The 21,616-nt window shown below is 43.5% G+C and overlaps 1 protein-coding gene across 6 annotated transcripts in view; it reads right to left on the bottom strand.

Moving 5' to 3' along the window:
- Positions 1–3,421, bottom strand: part of LOC137374613 (type 2 lactosamine alpha-2,3-sialyltransferase-like) — a 144,903-nt gene extending 141,482 nt beyond the window's left edge. For 5 of the 6 annotated variants that reach the window (XM_068040987.1, XM_068040995.1, XM_068040994.1 and 2 more), the window contains exon 1: positions 2,720–3,037. The gene's annotated coding sequence lies outside the window, so the exon portion shown is untranslated. Of the gene's footprint in view, positions 1–2,719; positions 3,038–3,183 lie in introns of those variants that run through there. The other variant, XM_068040988.1, reaches the window with a different exon arrangement.
- Between the last annotated feature and the right edge of the window lie 18,195 nt (positions 3,422–21,616).

Raw genomic sequence — 21,616 nt, 5'->3', positions numbered from 1 at the left:
AATCATTTGTACACCAGGTGCAGGCCTGCCTCCTGACAGCAACAAGAGCAAAGTTAGGCCTGCAACAAAAAAAATACATTATAGACATGGTTTGTCTTTTTCTCATCAGGGGTTGGATCTGTGCTCACTAGAAGTGCATCTTACCTAATAGTTACTTCTTTCTCACACTGTCTTCAAAAATACTTCAAACCCCAACATGAATGTCCGTATAGCAATGGAGTACTTGTTATATTGCAAACTTTCATCTGGAAGTTTTCTTCATTCATACTTATATAAGCATTCGGCTCTAAAGAATACTCCAACCTAACGTTACATTTAAACGTCATACTCACTACCGTCTGCTTGTTGACACTTGCGTCTTACTGTTTGTCATCATAATAAGTGCAACTTCTCAAATGAGATTGCACCTGAAGGAAGCACTGGCTAAAGTTAGGAGCATCTACATAAACAGCATTTGGCCAGTGGTAGAAAACATTAAACAAACAGACACACACGCACATTTACTTATTAAAAATGTGCTTGCACTAAAGTAGCTCCACAGCATCATCTTCTTGATAAATATTTGCATTCCACTCTAGCTTCATGCACCTTGGAATGATTTATTAAAGGCACTATATAAATACAAATTGTTGTTGGTGGTGGTCTTGATTGATCATGGAGAAAGCCAATCCACAATGTATTATAAAGTTATACAGTAGATTGCTGTGATCCAGGGATGTACTACACTGAAAAGTGTCAACTGATGTGAGAGCCAGGTGAAACATTGCTTCAAGCTGTCAGTCATATGCTCTGTCCTGATCTGGCTTGTTATCATTGCTGGCATTACCTGGAACTGAAGATGGTAACTTGCTCAGCTGCAGCTGCCTTCTTCACCTTCACCATGTTTAGTCTATGATTGCCTTATAATGAAAGCATTGTAACTGCTGTCAGAAAACAGACATTGTCCTGCAAGATAGTGTGTTTCTGGTCACTGAATAACTGCCCATTGATGGTTTGGGCTACTTTTTGTTAATGTTCAGTGCAAATGTCAACTTCTAAGGAAAAGCCCTTGCTTCCTATGAAAAAGAACTTGGCTGCGAAGTAAATGGAATATTTTAACCACAGGACAAACAATGGCTTCTTGTAATGTTGATATTTACATCAGAAACAGTATGGGTTGCTCAACCCTCTTGGACATCAAAAATACCATGCTGACAGGGCACACAGCTCAGTTAAAACTACCACAGTAATTGATGTTTAAGAACAAGCAATCTGCCCAGAAGCAAGCTGTTCTGCAGATAAAATAATGCAGTTCCTAATTCTCACTGTTTCAAACCGTTTTCTGAAACTTTTACATCCATGGAGTAATGTCTCCCCAATGAAGTCTGTACACATAGTTGAAGTTAGTGAACTGCAGAAGATGTTAGTTTAGGCAGGCATCAAGATCGGTGCAGGCTTGGAGGGCCGAATGGCCTGTTCCTGTGCTGTACTGTTCTTTGAAGTCGAGCAATGTAGTCTGCTGCTCAGATACATCAGCCAGATAAGAAAGACACAGTGTCAGGAGATGCTTGCATTCCATGTTAATGAACAGTGACATGGAGTGTTGCCTAGGAAATAGTTGCATTGAGGCAATGTGCACCTGCTCATTTAGATCAACATGCTAGTCTCTTATTTGATTAATTGGATTGAGCCTTTGGCATTCCCACCGGAGTCAGAGGTGCAGAGCGTGAACACCACTTCAGGCAGTCCTCATTGAAAATGCAACTCCACCTTTGAATTCTGGGTTGACATCCAGCAGATACTCCTTCCTCATCATATACATCAAAGCCCATAAAACCCTCCCACCATAAAGGCTATTGTCTGGTATAAAGGTGGGTAATGCAATGGAAGGTCACTGTCACATCAGCCTGAAGATTCTTCCACCATTTCACACTATTCTCCATCAGAAGAGAGCCAAGATACAAAAACAAGATCAAATTAATCAGATAAAACAATCTGACCTAGTTCCTTGTTGCAGATAATAACAAGGCACAGGCCAAAAGGGAGGCAGGACTGCACAAAAAGCCAAAGATGGGGGAATGCAGAGTTTGGGCAGGTTGTAGAGTTGGAGAGTGGTGAGAATATGAAGGGCTTTGAACACAAAGAGCTAAAGCAAATCAGGAAAATTCTAGAATTACTCTCTATTGTATTAACTGTCAGCGAGGGAAGGGGACATCAGCCTGAATTCCCCTTCCAATCATCACCCAGAAAGTAGGTGGTTTACAACAGAACAAAGTTTAGTTGCCGTTGCCCTCGCTGCTTAAAAAAAAGCCCAACACTCATTACCTAGAACGAAAGCTGAAAAAAAGTGGAGGATTGCAAATTACCCTTTCTGCAGTAAAACTGTACTGCAGGGAAAAAAAATCACTCCCTCAAAGAGGAACAACAACAAAGATATTCAGCATTAGAAGCTTGAATGATAAAAATAGATGTGTTATAAACGAGTTCCGAAGCAGAAAACAGAGAGCATAGAGGGCAAAAGTGAAGATGTTCAACAATAAAAAAAGAGGAAACGTTTTATTTTCAGATGGTCAGAGTTCTAAAGCGACAAAGTTGGCAGAAGATAAGAGAGATGTGTTAATAGCAATTATAGTCCAAGGCGAGTGAAAAGCCACCATACTATGGACCCGGGCCCCCGCCCCCGGTTATTAACGAACTGCAACTACATTACTGCGTAGTAAAGGCAAGAACCAGCTCTTACCTGATCGATGTGGGGAGGATTTGGCGAGCAGGACTCCGCTATTTAGTCTCTTCCGCTATGAGCTGAACTGTGTTAATCACACAGCTGCAGGCAAGAGGGCGGGACGGGGACTCTTCCGCCACACAAAATCAGAAGATTGTCGCCTGGCTGATCAAGAGCAGAAACAGGAGGAAGCACACTCATATATCATTTGTAGCTATCCGGGACCCACCAAGCACAACTAATGTGGCGAGCAAAAAAAAAACTCTATCCATTCTGTCACTTATATTTTCTAGAATTAACAAACTAGTGGTGAGCGACGAGAAAACAACAATGTTTGGCCCAGTGCTTCTCATAGTTGCTTTTTAAAAAAGCAGAAAAACTTTAAGGGGAGGGGAGGGGAGGGTCACATGCACAAAGATTGTTAATCAGTTTAACTTTTTTTAAGAATAAGTTATATTTACGTTCAACAGGCTGCACGTTACCTGGTTTTATTTCCGAGAAAATGAACTGAAGCCGTTCACCTCGATGCTCATGAATGTCACTAAATGAATCGCATAAACAATTACAACTTGTTTACTGGAATGATAGGCAGCACAACTGGTGACTGTAAATGAGAGTTTCCCCTTACAGAAGATATCAAAGGGTAGCGTGAGTTGGGATCACCCATGAAATAGTTGCCTTTATTTATTTTACTGACACAAATGTATTATAACTGAGGTAACTTTTCTGTCTTTCGCAGGTGCCTCCTTTCCAGCTGAAAAACCTCAGCCTGTGTCTTTTCTACTCATTGTCTCCAGTTTTGTCTTTCTTGTGACTTACTGACCAGGACTTGACTTTCTATTCGCAGTCTGGTCTCACTGTACAAGCAGTTTGATCATTAACTCCTCTAACCTATATTCTAGTTGTGTGGTTCAACATTCTGTTAGCTTTGTTGATTGCTGCTTTGCATTGGTTGATCATTTTAGTGTTGAATCCAATAAGATTCTTGGGTGGCTTTCAGCTTCATTATCAGTGATTTCAACACCCTTTGTAGACTACATTTGTTATCAATTTTTCCTTCCTGTGTGTACTTGTCCGAATTAAATTTCGTCTACCATTGAGTAACTCATTTTGTAATTTCTCTAATTTCACTGCCTCTCCTAGTTTGGTATCATTTTCCAATTTGACCACTTTGTATTGTGTTTCTGAATCCAGGTCATTATGTAAATTAGAAACAGTGGTGGTGCCAGCTGGTACCAGTAAAGTGACCATGAAGCTGTTTGAATGTTGTGAAAATCCAACTGTTTTATTAATGTTCTTGCCATCCTTATTCGATCTGGCCTATATGTTACTACAGTCACGCACCATTGTGGGTGACTGTTAACTGCTCTCTAAAAATAGCCTAGTAAGCCAGTCAATCCTATTAAACTGTTAGAAAGAAACACCTGTATAAAACCAGACAGACCACATGGCTGCAACCTAGGCATCAAAACAGTGCACAACAAATGCAGACATAGCTTTGTCATAGAGTTATACAGCACAGAAAACGGCCCTTCGGCCCACCATGACCATGTCGGCCATCAAGCACCTATCTATTCCAATCCCATTTTCCCGTACTTGGCCCGTAGCCTTGTATGCTCTGGCATTTCAAGTGCTCATCTAAATACTTCTTAAATGTTGTGAGGGTTCCTGCCTCTGCCACCCCTTCAGGCAGTGCGTGCCAGATTCCAACCACCCTCTGAGTGAAATTTTTTTTCATCAAATCCCCTCTAAACCTCCTGCCCCATACCTAAAATCTATGCCCCCATGTTATTGCAACCTCTGCTAAGGGAAAAAGTTTCTTCCTATCTCCCTATCTATGTCCCTCATAATTTTGTATACCTCAATCAGGTCCCCCCTCAGCCTTCTCTACTCTAAGGAAAACAACCTGAGCCTATCCAGTCTCTCTTCATAGCTGAAATGCTCCAGCCCAGGCAACATCCTGGTGAATCTCCTCTCCACCCTCTCCAGTGCAATTACATCTTCCTATAGTGTGGTGACCAGAACTGTACACAGTACTCCAGCTGTGGCCTAACTAGCATTTTATACAGCTCCATCATAACATCCCTGCTCTTATATTCTATACCTCAGCTAATAAAGGCAAGTATCCCATATGCCTTCCTAGCCACCTTATCTGCCTGTGCTGCTGCCTTCAGTGATCTATGGACAAGTACACTAAGGTCCCTCCGACCCTCTGTACTTCCTAGGGTCCTACCATCCATTGTATATTTCCTTGCCTTGTTAGTCCTCCCAAAATGCATCACCTCACACTCCTCAGGATTAAATTCCATTTTCTGCTGCTCTGCCCATCTGACCAGCCCATCTTTATCGTCCTGTAATCTAAAGCTTTCCTTTTCACTATTTACGACACCACCAATTTTCTGTTGATTCTGCAAAGTTTTCTTCAGTAAAATCTGGGGCTGGTACCAAAGTTTGGAGAGCAGTTCCACAAACTATTCAAGCAATAGCCTGACATAATCATAGTCACAGAACCATATCAATTAGCCAACATCCCAGACATTTCTATCACTATCCCTCAGTAAGTCTTGAGCCACTGGCGGGACAGATACACCAAAGGCACAGTGGTATACAGTCAGGGAGTGGGAGAGGTAGAGAGCAAGTGGGCCTGGGAGTCCTCAACATTGCTTTTGGACCCCATAAGGTCTCATAACTTCAGCTGAAAAATGGGCAAGAAAATTTCCTGCTGATTACTACTTACTGTCTTCCTTTGGCTACTGAATCAGTACTTCACCATATTGAACAGCACTTGGAGGGAATACTGAGCATAGCAAGGGTACAGAATATACTCTGGGTGAGAGACTTCAATGTCCATCACCAAGGATGGCTTGGTATTACCATCAATGACCAAGTCCTGAAGGACATAACTGCCAGACTGGGTTTGCTGCAAGTGGTGAGAGAACTATCTTAAGGGAATAGTTTACTTGACCTCTTCCTCACCAATCTACCTGATGTAGATGCATCTGTCATTGATCATTGTCAATAGTGCTATCAAGTGGCACTAACGCAGCACTGACCTGTTCAGTTTGCTTTCTACCAAGATCACTCGGCGCCAGACCTCATGATAGCCTGGACAGAAGAGCTTAATTTTAGAGGGGAAGCAAGTCACTGCCTTTGACATCATGACACTTTGTGTGCAAAATTGGGTTTAGAAATGCCCATTGTTTGGGCACTACAGGTACTGTTCAGGGACCAAAATGGTGCACACTGTGGACACATGCACATCTGCTGTGAATCCTGCTGGACGGCATATTAGCGAAGGCATTAGTGCACACATAGCTAACGTCCTCCAGAAGTATGTAGGCCATGAAGAAAATCAGCATGCAATATTGATTTGACACCAGTACTGTCATTTCAGAGCTCCAGGCTCCAGCTGATGTCCCCTTTTAACCTTGTCATCCTCTTCCTTCTCCTCCTCCTCTTGCTCCCTCTTCTAGCAATTTGTTCTACCCTGTGTAGCCTCTGCTTATTCTCCAAGTGATGCTCTACTCTTCAGCCTCTGCTCCTTCTCCAAGTTATGCTCTATTCCAAGAGGACAGCCGACTAATGCACCCATGTCAGCTGTGGCTCAGTTAGTAGCATTCTTGCCCCTTGGCCACAAGGTTCTGGGTTTAAGTCTCACTCCAGGGTTTGAGCACAAATATCAGTGTTAATACACCAGTGCTACATTTCCGACATTACAGCAGGGACTACACTTCAAAATGGCACTTCCTTGTCTGTAAAGTGCTTTGAGATGTCGGGTGGTTGTGAAAAGTGCTACATAAATGCAAGTTTTTCTTTTTCACTAACCTGTAAGTATTTGATATCTTTATGTAACAGTGTTGCTTCATGCTGCCTAACCCATGCATCCATCATGCATGAACCATGTGAAAAAGGACATTTCTCTGGTTTGCTTTCCTTCGTATACCCAGATAAGAGCCAGAGACAATAAAGTCGCTGTCATTTTTAAAATTCCATTTTGTTATGTTTTTATCTATTTTCTTCAAGTTTGCACATTATTATAACCTTCACTGGCAAACTGGGTCAGTTTATCAAAATAATATTTAAATACAATACAACCCTCTTGTTAACTGTGCACTAATATTATTTGTGCCGTTTTGAAAAGCAGTTTAAAGAAATGTTAGTGCTTCAAATAGCATGTTTATTATACAGATCTAGCTCTGATTTATCATCCTTTCATCTACTGAGTACATGAAAATATTTGACTGAAAGGAATCACTTACAGCTCAGGTATGTGAGACAGACATTGCAAATGTGTTCTGTTTATTAACTAGACATTATTTTGAGCTTGAATCTTACAGTATGTGTTCGTGAGGTTTCATCCTCTATACTTATTTGGTCCATTCCTCGTTCCATGTCTAGTGTTTATAGCAATAGTTTATAGCTCTTTTCTAACCCGTTTTTAAATTTTTTTTGTGAGTTCCGATGAATGGCCATCAACCTGTAATGTTAACTGTTTCTCTCTCCCCAGATGCTGCCTGACCTGCTGAATATTTCCAGCATTTCCAAATCCACAGTATTTGCTTTTGACACATTGTGTCCTAATACAATTGGAATACGGTGGGAAAGGAAATTCAGAAACATATAGCTAAGTTGCCCAGGTAGAAGGAGAAATACTTAGAAATATGAATGAATTAAGTGTCTTTTTTCACTTTTAGCCGAGTACAAAGAACAAAGAACAGCACAGGAACAGGCCATTTGGCCCTCCAAGCCTGCGCCGATCTTGATGCCTGCCTAAACTAAAACCTTCTGCACTTCCAGGGACTGTATCCCTCTATTCCCATCCTATTCATGTATTTGTCAAGATGCCTCTTAAACGTCATTATCGTACCTGCTTCCACCATCTCCCCCGGCAGCAAGTTCCAGGCACTCACCACCCTCTGTGTAAAGAACTTGCCTCGCACATCCCCTCTAAACTTTGCCCCTCTCACCTTAAACCTATGTCCCCTAGTGAATGACTCTTCCACCCTGGGAAAATGCTTCTGACTATCCACTCTGTCCATGCCGCTTATAACTTTGTAAACCTCTATCATGTCACCCCTCCACCTCCGTCGTTCCAGTGAAAACAATCCGAGTTTATCCAACCTCTCCTCATAGCTAATGCCCTCCAGACCAGGCAACATCCTGGTAAACCTCTTCTGTACCCTCTCCAAAGCCTCCACGTCCTTCTGGTAGTGTGGCGACCAGAATTGCACGCAATATTCTAAGTGTGGCCTAACTAAAGTTCTGTACAGCTGCAGCATGACCTGCCAATTTTTATACTCTGTGCCCCGACCGATGAAGGCAAGCATGCTGTATGCCTTCTTGACTACCTTATCCACCTGCGTTGCCACTTTCAGTGACCTGTGGACCTGTACGCCCAGATCTCTCTGCCTGTCAATACTCCTAAGGGTTCTGCCATTTACTATATACTACCCACCTGTATTTGATCTTCCAAAATGCATTACCTCACATTTGTCTGGATTAAACTCCATCTGCCATTTCTCCGCCCAAGTGTCCAACCGATCTATATCCTGCTGTATCCTCTGACAATCCTCATCACTGTCCGCAACTCCACCAACCTTTGTGTCGTCCGCAAACTTACTAATCAGACCAGCTACATTTTCCTCCAAATCATTTATATATACTACAAACAGCAAAGGTCCCAGCACTGATCCCTGCAGAACACCGCTAGTCACATCCCTCCATTCAGAAAAGCACCCTTCCACTGATACCCTCTGTCTTCTATGACAGAGCCAGTTCTGTATCCATCTTGCCAGCTCACCTCTGATCCCGTGTGACTTCACCTTTTGTACCAGTCTGCCATGAGGGACCTTGTCAAAGGCTTTACTGAAGTTCATATAGACAACATCCACTGCCATTCCTTCATCAATCATCTTTGTCACTTCCTCAAAAAACTCAATCAAATTAGTGAGATACGACCTCCCCTTCACAAAACCATGCTGCCTCTCGATAATAAGTTTGTTTGTTTCCAAATGGGAGTAAATCCTGTCCCGAAGAATCCTCTCTAATAATTTCCCTACCACTGACGTAAGGCTCACCGGCCTATAATTTCCTGGATTATCCTTGCTACCTTTCTTAAACAAAGGAACAACATTGGCTATTCTCCAGTCCTCTGGGACCTCACCTGTAGCCAATGAGGATACAAAGATTTCTGTCAAGGCCCCAGCAATTTCTTCCCTTGCTTCCCTTAGTATTCTGGGGTAGATCCCATCAGGCCCTGGGGACTTATCTACCTTAATGCTTTGCAAGACACCCAACACCTCCTCCTTTTTGATAATGAGATGACTGAGACTATCTGCACTCCCTTCCCTAGGCTCATCATCCACCAAGTCCTTCTCTTTGGTGAATACTGATGCAAAGTACTCATTTAGTACCTCGCCCATTTCCTCTGGCTCCACACATAGATTCCCTTCTCTGCCCTTAAGCGGGCCAACCCTTTCCCTAGTTATCCTCTTGCTCTTTATATATGTATAAAAAGCCTTGGGATTATCCTTAATCCTGTTTGCCAATGACTTTTCATGACCCCTTTTAGCCCTCCTGACTCCTTGCTTAAGTTCCTTTCTACTGTCTTTATATTCCTCAAGGGATTCGTCTGTTCCTAGCCTTCCAGCCCTTACGAATTCAGAACTAAAAGAAGCAAAGTATACAATGACAAGTAACAGAAAGCAGTATGGCTCTGTTTGTAGTCAGTTGAGAAAAAACCGTACTCAGTTAAAGAAAATAATCAGAAACAAGAAATAAAAGAGAAGCACAGACAAAAGATAGATATTTTAGAAATAAATAAAAGACGGCGCAGGCAAAGACAAATGTTTTAGAAGTTGCCCTGAAGGAGGCGAGAGATAAATGAGAGAGAAAGTGAAGAGAAAAGAGGAAATATTTCAGAGTGGTGACAGAATCTACAAGCGGGAAAGTCCTGTGGAATATACCAATCCCAAATAATTGAGGAAGGAATTGTAGAGGAGAAATTGAGAATCCTGGGCTTTATAAATAGAGACGAAGAGTTCAAAAGCATTGAAGTTATGATGAACCTTTGTAGAATACTAGTTCAGCCTCAACTAAAGTATTGTGTCCAATTCTGGGTACCACACTTTAGGAAGGTTGTGAAGGCATTAGAGAGGGCACCGAAAAGGTTCATAAGAATGTTTCCAGGGATAAGAGACTTCAGTTACGTGGATAGGTTGGAGAAGCTGGGCCTGTTCTCCTTGGAGAAGAGAAGGTTGAGAGGAAATTTGATAGAAGTGTTTAAAATCATCAGGAGTCCGGGCAGAGCTGAGAACCAGTGGACACCAATTTAAGGTGGTTGGCAAAAGTACCAGATGTGACATGTGGAAAACCTTTTATATGCAGAAAGTTGTTAGGATCTGGAATGCACGGCCTGAGAGTGTGGTGGAGCAAGGTTCAATTGTGGCTTTCAAAGAGGAATTGGATAATGATCTGAAGAGAAAAATTTACAGAGCTACAGGGAAAGGCAGGGGAGTGGGACCATGATTCTATATGTAAGGAGTGGGACCATGATTCTATATGTAATCAAGAAACCCGAATTAGGTGTTCCAAGTTGAAACAAGAGAATAATAATTTGCGGGCCACTAGAAAGACACAAGCAACAATGGTCTTGGAGGACAGAAAGGGGCACTCAGTGTCTCATCTCGTATTAGAACATCAGAAAGCGATATAACAATGCAAGAGCAGTTGCCAGTCAATAGAGGTATTGTACATACAATGGCAGAAGGAGGCGATGATGCGGACAAAATAGAAAAGGTTTGGATGAGGAATGCAGAATGGAAGTCACAGGGCTCAGAGCCGCATTTAGTCAAACCCAAAGCAATTTACTGGTTATAGAACCAGCAGCAGAGAGGCAGTTGTAGTGGTTCTGCAAAGTAAGTCAAGAAAAGGACTGGACTTTCCACTGGTTCCCCAGCACCCCCTTTCCCCTGTACTTTATGTCAGTAAAACCCTTCCTTCCTCCAATAGAAAAGAAGAAAAAAACTTTTAAACAGGTGAGCTCGTGCATGCATGAGAAAGGGTTTTTTCCTAAATGAGATTTTAATTCAGTGCAAAATTAGGTTAAATAGGAAACATCAGTAATTGAAAACTGAAATAGTAAAATGATAAAACCGTAAAACAGCTAAAAGGAAAAGAGGAGATACAATCTCTCCTATGATTAAATGCTACAGGTTTTTTTTTATTCTGTCTCTTCTGTATGATCTGTTCTCTTTAGTTTAATGGTGGAGTTAGCTCCGCCCTTTCTCGATTCACTGAACTGAAGATGTGTACTGTTATCTGCAGTGTTTTTCTTTTCACAAATTGAAGCAATGTTCAACCTCTGCAGTCGTGAAACAATCATTTTAATGATTGCGTGGTCTGTATGTGTCAGTGGTGGCTCAGTTGGTAGCAGTCTCGCCTCTGAGTCACAAGGCTCTGAGTTCATGTTCTACTTCAGGACCTGAGTACAAAAGTCAAGGCTCCAGTAAAGTACTGAGGGAATGCTGCACTGTCGGAGGTGCCATCTTTCAGTTGAAATGTTAAACCAAGGCCTCATCTGCCCCCACAGGAGGATGTAAAAGATCCCAAAAGAACATAAAGAAATAGGAGCAGGAGAAGACCATTTGGCCCCTCAAGCCTGCCCCGCCATTCAATAAGATCATGGCTGATCTGCCCCAGATCTCAACTCCTCTTCCATGCCAGCTCCTCATAGCCCTCAACACCCCGATATTTCAAAAATCTATCTACCTATTCTTTAAATACTTTCAGTGATCTAGCCTCCACAAATCTCTGGGATAGAGAATTCCAGGCATTCATTACCCTCTGTGAGAAGAAATTCCTGTGCATCTCAGTTTTAAATGAGTGTCTCCTTATTCTGTAATTATGTCCCCTAGTTTGAAATTCCCCCCCTAGTGGAAACACCTTCTCAACATCTACCCTGTCAAGCCTCCTCAGAATCTTATACGTTTCAATAAGATCACCCCTTATTCTTCTAAACTCTAATGAATAAAGGCCTAACCTGTTTAGCCGTTCTTGATCAGTCAACCCTTTCATCCCAGGAATCAGCTTAGTGAATCTCTTTTGAACTGCCTCAAATGTCAGTATATCCTTTCTTAAATAGGGGACCAAAACTGTACACAATACTCCAGGTGCGGCCTCACCAACATCCTGTACAGTTGTAACAAGACTTCCCTATTTTGAAACTCCAACCCCCTAGCAATAAAGGCCAAAAGTCCATTTGCCTTCTTAATTACTTGCTGCACCTACATGCTAACTTTTTGTGTTTAATGCACAAGAACACCCAGATTCCTCTGTGTTGCACTTTTATGAAGTCTCTCTCCATTTAAATAATAGTCTGCCTTTTGATTCTTCCTACCAAAGTGCATGACCACACACCTTCCGACATTAAACTCCATCTGCCATGTTTTTTCCCACTCACTCAACCTATCTATATCCCCTTTCAGATTCCTTATGGCCTCATCAGAACATGCCCTCCCACCTATTTTTGTATCGTCAGCAAATTTGGATACACTACACTCTGCCCCCTCCTCCAAGTCATTAATATAGATAGTAAATAATTGAGGCCCTAGGACTGATCCTTGTGGCACTCCACTAGTTACGTCTTTCCAACCTGAAAAAGACCCATTAATCTCGAATCTCTGTCTTCTGTGAGTTAACCAATCCTCAATCCATGCTAATACATTACCCCCAATACCGTGAGTTCCTATCTTGTGCAATAATCTTTTATCGAATAAGGTACCTTATTGAATGCCTTCTGGAAATCTAAATACACTACATCAACTGGTTCCCTTTATTAACTCTGCTTGTTATATCCTCAAAGAACTCTAGCAAATTTGTCAAACATGATTTCCCTTTCACAAAACCATGTTGCCTCTGTTTGATTGCGTTAAGCTTTTCTAAATGTCCTGCTATTTCTTCCTTATTTATGGACTCTAACATTTTCCCAATGACCGATATTAGGTTGACTGGCCTATAGTTTCCTGCTTTTTGTCTCCCTCCCTTCCTGAACAGGGGCATCACATTAGCAGTTTTCCAATCTGCTGGGTCCCTCCCGGAATTCAGTGAGTTCTGGAATATTTCGACCAATGCCTCCACTATTTCTGCAGACAAGTCCTTTAAAACTCTTGGATGTAGGCCATCAGGTCTTGGCGACTTGTCTGCCTTTAGTCCCATTAGTTTGTTGAATACTTTGTCCCTCCTGATAAAAACTGTTATAAGATCTTTCCTCCCATTAGCTCCTTGCGTATCTGTGGGATGCTTAGAGTGTCCTCCACCGTGAAGACTGATGCAAAATATTGGTTTAAATTATCTGCCATTTCCCTGTTCCCCGTTATCAATTCTCCAGTCGCATCTTCCAAGGGTCCCACGCTCACTTTAGCTACTCTCTTTCTTTGTATATACCCATAGAAGCTCTTGCTGTTTGTTTTTATATTTCTTGCCAATTAATTTCATAATCAATTTTCTCCCTCTTTATTAGCTTTTTAGTCATCCGCTGCTGGTTCCTAAAAAAAAATCCCAATCCTCTGGCCTACCACGAGTTTTTGCTGCTTTGTATGCCTTAGTTTTTGATTGGATAATCTCCTTGACCGCTTTTGTTAACCATGGTTTGTTTATCCTTCTCATCGAGTCCTTCTTTTTGACCCGGAAAAATTTTTGCTGAGCGTTATGAAATATCTGCTTAAATGTCTGCCACTGCTCATCCACTGACCTTCCCCTTAGTCTATTTTCCCAGCCCACTTTTAACAACTCTTTCTTCATAACTATCCGTAACTATCCTTGTTTAAGTTGAGGACACTGGTTTGAGACCCAAGTTGCTTGCCCTCAAACTGAATTTGAAATTGTACCATGTTGTGATTGCTACCCCCTAGAGGATCCTTAACTATGATATCTCTTATTAATCCTTCCTCATTACACATTACTAGATCTAAAATAGCCTGTTCCCGGGTACGTTCTGCAACATATTGGTCTAAGTAACAATCCCTGATGCACTCTACAAACTCGTCTTCCACATTACCTCTGCCAATCTGATTTGTCCAGTGAATATGCAGATTAAAATCACCCATGACAATTGCAGCACCCTTCTTACACGCCTCCATTATTTCTCGATTTATACATTGTCCTACAGTGAGGCAATTCTTCGGGGGCCTATAGACGACTCCCATCCATGACATCTTCCCCTTGCTATTCCTTATTTCCACCCAAACTGATTCCACTTCACAATCTATTGCACCTATATCACTCCTCACCATCGCACTGATATCTTCCCTTATTAACAATGCTACCCCACCTCCTTTTCCTTTTTGCCTATTTTTCCAGAACGTCGAATACCCTTGAATATTGAGTTCCCAGTCTTGGTCACCCTGTAACCACATCTCTGTAATAACTGTCAAGTCATATTCATTTATTTCTATTTGTGCCATCAACTCATCTATCTTGTTACAAATGCTGCGTGCATTCAGATAAAGAGCCTTAAGCTTTGACTTTTTACCATTGTTACTCATTCTGGTTCAAATTTCTGCTGCACTCGTCTGCTTATATTTTCTGCCCCTTTCTGTCACACTTTGATTATTATTTGCCTCTTCACTACCCTACACATCTGGTCTCTCATTTCTTTTTGATTTGTAAAACTTCCATTCAATTGAACTCTCCCCCCCCACTAATTAGTTTAAAGTCCTATCTACAACCCTAGTTATACGATTCGACAGGACACTGTCGAGCCAGAGGCTAGAACTAATGCCCTGTGGACACAGGTTCAAATCCCACCACAGCAGCTGGTGAAATTTAAATTCAATAATTTTTGGGCGGCACAGTGGCGCAGTGGTTAGCACCACAGCCTCACAGTTCCAGCGACCTGGGTTCAATTCTGGGTACTGCCTGTGTGGAGTTTGCAAGTTCTCCCTGTGTCTGCGTGGGTTTCCTCCGGGTGCTCCGGTTTCCTCCCACATGCCAAAGACTTGCAGGTTGATAGGTTAATTGGCCATTATAAATTGCCCCGAGTATAAGTAGGTGGTAGGGAAATATAGGGACAGGTGGGGATATGGTAGGAATATGGGATTAGTGTAGGATTAGTATAAATGGGTGGTTGATGGTCGGCACAGACTCGGTGGGCCGAAGGGCCTGTTTCAGTGCTGTATCTCTAAACTAAAAACTAAAACTGGTCCCAGCATGTTTCAAATGAAGCCCGTCCCAACGGAACAGCTCTCTCCTTTCCCAGTACTGGTGCCAGTGCTCCATGAATCGGAATCCATTTCTCTCACACCAAACTTTGAGCCGCACGTTTACCTCTCTAATCTTATTTACCCTACGCGAACTTGCATGTGGTGCAGTTAGTCATCCGGAGATTGTTACCTTTGAGGTTCTGCTTCTTAATTTAGCCCCGAGTTGCTCATAGTCCCTCAGCAGAACCTCTTTCCGAATCCTACCTATGTCGTTGGTACCTATGTGGACCACAACAACTGGATCCTTCCCCTCCCACTCCAAGTTCCTCTCCAGCCCAGAAGAGATGTCCTTAACCTTGGCAGCAGGTAGGCAACACAGCCTTTGGGTCTCCTTGTGTTTGCTGCAGAGAACAATATCTATTCCCCTAACTATGCTATCCCCTATTACTACTACATTTCTCTTTTCTCCTCCCACTTGAATGACGCTCTGAACCACGGTGCTTTGGTCAGTTTGCTCATCGTCCCTGCAGTCTGTGCCCTCGTCCACACTGGCAATAAGTACCGTGGACCTATCGAATAAGGGCAGTGACTGAGGCTCCTCTGAAGCTAAATTCTGGATACCCATCCCTGCCTCACTCTCAGTCACACCCTCCTGTCCCTAACCACGGTCCACATTTGATGTAATTAATCTAAGGGATGTGACTGTCTCCTGAAACACAGTGTCCAGGTAACTCTCCCCCTCCCTGATGTGTCGCAGTGTCTGCCGCTTGGACTCCAGCTCATCAACTCTGAGCCGAAGTTCCTTGAGCAGCCAACACTTGTTGCAGCTGTGGTCACCGTGGATCGCACCAGCGTCCACCAGCTCCCACATACTACAGCTGCAACACATCACCTGCCCAGCCATCTCTATTCTATTTAATTAATTCATTTGGATGTTAACTATTTGGATGTTTGATGCTATGTTTAATTTAAATTAAATTAAATTAAAAGTACCTGTTTAAACAATCAATTGTAATTAATACTTCTAGTCCTGCTCTGTGTTTAAACTCTTATTATAACACTTATTGTTACACTACCACGACTGAAAAAATTTTAATCACCCCGCTCTTTTTGTCTTTTTTGCAGCGGCGACAGGGAGAGCGAGGTGGCAGCTGGGTAAGTAAGTCCTATATATTTGGGCAGCGGCTGAACCCGAGACACTACACTTGAAGTGTCTCCCACCCGCCCTCCTCCTCTAACCAAAAAAAAGGACTCGGTGGTGTGCAGATAAGGTAAGGCTTTTTCTATTTATTTTTTTTTCGTGTGATTGGTAAAAACTTTTCGTTCCTTTTTCGTTTATCTAAGTTAAGACTAACTTAAGCTTAAGATTGAAAATGGCAGGAGATCTCAGACCCGTGTTATGCTCCTCTTGCTCAATGTGGGAGCTCAGGGACACGGCTGATGTCCCTGACTCCTTCACATGCTGGAAGTGTGTCCAGCTGCAGCTATTGTTAGACCGCATGACGGCTCTGGAGCTGCGGATGGACTCACTTTGGAGCATCCGCGATGCTGAGGAGGTCGTGGATAGCACGTTTAGCGAATTGGTCACACCGCAGATTAGGATTGCTGAGGGTGAAAGGGAGTGGGTGACCAAAAGGCAGAGAAAGCGCAGGAAGGCAGCGCAGGTGTCCCCTGCGGTCATCTCCCTCCAAAACAGGTATACCGTTTTGGATACTGTTGAGGGAGATGGCTCACCAGGGGAAGGCAGCAGGAGCCAGGTTCATGGCACCGTGGCTGGCTCTGCTGTTCGGAAGGGCGGGAAAAAGAGTGGAAGGGCTATAGTCATCGGGGATTCGATTGTAAGGGGAGTAGATAGGCGGTTCTGTGGTCGAAAACGTGACTCCCGAATGGTATGTTGCCTCCCAGGTGCACGGGTCAGGGATGTCTCAGATCGGCTGCAGAACATTCTGAAAGGGGAGGGTGAACAGCCAGTTGTCGTTGTGCACATAGGCACCAATGATATAGGTAAAAAATGGGATGAGGTCCTACAAGCAGAATTTAGGGAGTTAGGAGCCAAGTTAAAAAGTAGGACCTCAGAGGTAGTAATCTCAGGATTGCTACCAGTGCCACGTGATAGTCAGAGTAGAAATGAAAGAATAGTCAGGATGAATGCGTGGCTTGAGAGATGGTGCAGGAGGGAGGGGTTCAGATTTTTGGGACATTGGGACCGGTTCTGGGGGAGGTGGGACTATTACAAATTGGATGGTCTACACCTGGGCTGGACTGGAACCAATGTCCTTGGGGGTGCTTTTGCTAACGCTGTTGGGGAGGGTTTAAACTAATGTGGCAGGGGGATGGGAACCAAATGAGGTCAGTGGACAGTAAGCAGGTAGTAACTAAAGCCTGTAAGGAACTAGATAATGAAGTCAGCGTGACTAAGGGAAAGAGTAGATCAGGGAGCAGATGATGAACGCAAAGGGACTGGTGGTCTGAGGTGCATTTGTTTTAATGCAAGAAGTGTAGTAGGTAAGGCAGATGAACTTAGGGCCTGGATTAGTACTTGGGAGTATGATGTTATTGCTATTACTGAGGCTTGGTTGAGGGAAGGGCATGATTGGCAACTAAATATCCCAGGATATTGATGCTTCCGGCGGAATAGAAAGGGAGGTAAAAGGGGTGGAGGAGTTGCAGTACTGGTCAAAGAGGATATCACAGCTTTGCTGAAGGAGGGCACTATGGAGGACTCGAGCAGTGAGGCAATATGGGCAGAACTCAGAAATAGGAAGGGTGCGGTAACAATGTTGGGGCTGCACTACAGGCCTCCCAACAGTGAGCGTGAGATAGAGGTACAAATATGTAAACAGATTATGGAAAGATGTAGAAGCAACAGGGTGGTGGTGATAGGAGATTTTAATTTTCCCAACATTGACTGGGATTCACTTAGTGTTAGAGGTCCAGATGGAGCAGAATTTGTAAGGAGCATCCAGGAGGGTTTTCTAGAGCAGTATGTAAATAGTCCAACTCGGGAAGGGGCCATACTGGACCTGGTGTTGGGGAATGAGCCCGGCCAGGTGGTTGAAGTTTCAGTCGGGGACTACTTTGGGAATAGTGATCACAATTCCGTAAGTTTTAGAATACTCATGGACAAAGACGAGAGTGGTCCCAAAGGAAGAGTGCTAAATTGGGGGAAGGCCAACTATACCAAAATTCGGCAGCAGCTGGGGAATGTAGATTGGGAGCAGCTGTTTGAAGGTAAATCCACATTTGATATGTGGGAGGCTTTTAAAGAGAGGTTGATTAGTGTGCAGGAGAGACTTGTTCCTGTGAAAATGAGGGATAGAAATGGCAAGATTAGGGAACCATGGATGACAGGTGAAATTGTGAGACTTGCTAAGAGGAAAAAGGAAGCATACATAAGGTCTAGGAGGCTGAAGAAAGACGAAGTTTTGAAAGAATATCGGGAATGTAGGACCAATCTGAAACGAGGAATTAAGAGGGCTAAATGGGGTCATGAAATGTCTTTAGCAAACAGGGTTAAGGAAAATCCCAAAGCCTTTTATTCATATATAAGGAGCAAGAGGGTAACTAGAGAAAGGATTGGCCCACTCAAGGACAAAGGAGGAAAGTTATGAGTGGAGTCAGAGAAAATGGGTGAGATTCTAAACGAGTACTTTGCATTGGTATTCACCGAGGAGAGGGACGTGACGGATGTTGAGGTTACGGACATATGTTTGATTACTCTAGGTCAAGTTGGCATAAGGAGGGAGGAAGTGTTGGGTATTCTAAAAGGCATTAAGGTGGACAAGTCCCCAGGTCCAGATGGGATCTATCCCAGGTTACTGTGGGAAGCGAGAGAGGAAATAGCTGGGGCCTTAACAGATATCTTTGCAGCATCCTTAAACATGGGTGAGGTCCCGGAGGACTGGAGAATTGCTAATGCTGTCCCCTTGTTTAAGAAGGGTAGCAGGGATAATCCAGGTAATTATAGACCGGTGAGCCTGACGGCAGTGGTAGGGAAGCTGCTGGAGAAGATACTGAGGGATAGGATCTATTCCCATTTGGAAGAAAATGGGCTTATCATTGATAGGCAACATGGTTTTGTGCAGGGAAGGTCATGTCTTACCAACTTAATAGAATTCTTTGAGGAAGTGACAAAGTTGATTGATGAGGGAAGGGCTGTAGATGTCATATACATGGACTTCAGTAAGGCGTTTGATAAGGTTCCCCATGGTAGGCTGATGGAGAAAGTGAAGTCGCATGGGGTCCAAGGTGTACTAGCTAGATGGATAAAGAACTGGCTGGGCAACAGGAGACAGAGAGTAGCAGTGGAAGGGGGTTTCTCAAAATGGAGACGTGTGACCAGTGGTGTTCCACAGGGATCCGTGCTGGGACCACTGTTTGTGATATACATAAATGATTTGGAGGAAAGTATAGGTGGTCTGATCAGCAAGTTTGCATACGACACTAAGATTGGTGGAGTAGCAGATAGTGAAGGGGACTGTCAGAGAATACAGCAGAATATAAATAGATTGGAGAGTTGGGCAGAGAAATGGCAGATGGAGTTCAATCAGGGCAAATGCGAGGTGATGCATTTTGGAAGATCCAATTCAAGAGTGATTTATACAGTAAATGGAAAAGTCCTGGGGAAAATTGATGTCCAGAGAGATTTGGGTGTTCAGGTCCATTGTTCCCTGAAGGTGGCAACACAGGTCAATAGAGTGGTCAAGAAGGCATACGGCATGCTTTCCTTCATCGGACGGGGTATTGAGTACAAGGGTTGGCAGGTCATGTTACAGTTGTATAAAACTTTGGTTCGGCCACATTTGGAATACTGCGTGCAATTCTGGTCGCCACATTACCAAAAGGATGTAGATGCTTTGGAGAGGGTGCAGAGGAGGTTCACCAGGATGTTGCCTGGTATGGAGGGCGCTAGCTATGAAGAGAGGTTGAGCAGATTAGGATTATCTTCATTAGAAAGACGGAGGTTGAGGGGGGACCTGATTGAGGTGTACAAAATCATGAGAGGTATAGACAGGGTGGATAGCAAGAAGCTTTTTCCCAGAGTGGGGGATTCAATTACTAGGGGTCATGAGTTCAAAGTGAGAGGGGAAAAGTTTAGGGGGGATATGCGTGGAAAGTTCTTTACGCCGAGGGTGGTGGGTGCCTGGAACGCGTTGCCAGCAGAGGTGGTAGACGCGGGCACGATAGCGTCTTTTAAGATGTATCTAGACAGATACATGAATGGGCAGGAAGCAAAGAGATACAGACCCTTAGAAAATAGGCGACATGTTGAGATAGAGGATCTGGATCGGCGCAGGCTTGGAGGGCCGAAGGGCCTGTTCCTGTGCTGTAATTTTCTTTGTTCTTTGTTCTTAATTTGAACCAATACCCTCCCTGCTGGTCCCTCTCTCTCTCTATTCATATATATGGTAAATTATAAAATCCGCCTTAGTTTTTAGTTTTCATACTAATGAATCGATCAAGTCTTATTTTATATTTGATTAACTTAAGATTAAATTAAAAGCTTACCGGTAGACTCACCCCGGCCGGCTTTCTGTTTCCCTGCGCTCTCTGTTGATTGTCATGGCACTATTTCAAAGGTCAGCAAGGAAGTTATTCACAGTGTCCTGTCCAATATTTATCCCTCAATCAACATCACAAAAATAGATTATCTGGTCATTATTACATTGTTGTTTGTGGGAGTTTGCTACTTTACAACCGTGACTACATTTCCAAAGTACTTAGAGTCATAGAGTTTTACAGCACAGAAACATGCCCTTTGGCCCATGTGCCGACCATGTTGTGAGGGTTCCTGCCTCTACCACCCCTCCAGGCAGTGTGTTTCTTTACTTCATTGGCTGTAAAGTACTTTGAGATGTCCAATGGTCTTGGACAAGCGCTAAATAAGTAGAAGTCTTTTTTTTTTACCCAGGTGGTCAAGGTGAGTGAATGTATTTGTACATCACATTTCATACCCACCTCACAACCCACCTCTCACACTGTTCAATGCCCCACAGCCACATCACTCATCCAACAGCACTGCCTGGCACTCAGGACTTCGTCCTAACATCCTTATATTACACCTCACCACAACCACGTTCCAATTATGCCACCTGCATACTCACCTCTATACATCTCCACAAACCTACAGCTATTCAGCTATCACAAACACATCACCCAAGCATACTGACACATTGTCACTGGCACTGTGCCCTCTCTCTTGCAGGAGAAGGTGGCACACAACAGGTGGGAAAGCCACAGGACTGGTGGAGGATCAGAACACCTGAATTTCCTCAGTGCCCTCAAGGAGATGATCCATAACCACAGAGTCACCTGCACCTGGCACTGCCAAGACCATCGAGAACAACAGTAAATTGCTTAGACACCTTCTCCATTGACTCCTCATCCTCATCCTGAAAGGTGCCATGAAACAGAAACTGCAAATGGCATAACCACGGAACTCCTGCTTTCCTCCCCACTCCTCCTTCCTTCACCCCTACCTTCTCCTTAAGCTTTAGTGTTTTCAGATAGTCAAGGACTGATGCCTGCTCCGTCTCCGGATGCATCAGGAAAAGCAAGAGCAACCTTACCAGAGTGAAGAGGAGGCACTGTCACTTAACTTTACTGGCTCAGCTACTGCCACTAGAATCAGGATCTGCACATGGTGAGTCACCGGGTACAAAGTGGGCTGCAGCCAGGCCGGAGGGAAAGGTCAACTCAAACTCCCTGGAGAGCA

Source organism: Heterodontus francisci, chromosome 10 (genome assembly GCF_036365525.1).
Source record: "Heterodontus francisci isolate sHetFra1 chromosome 10, sHetFra1.hap1, whole genome shotgun sequence".
NCBI lineage: Eukaryota > Metazoa > Chordata > Chondrichthyes > Heterodontiformes > Heterodontidae > Heterodontus > Heterodontus francisci.
This window is presented reverse-complemented; position numbering and strand designations above follow the sequence as displayed.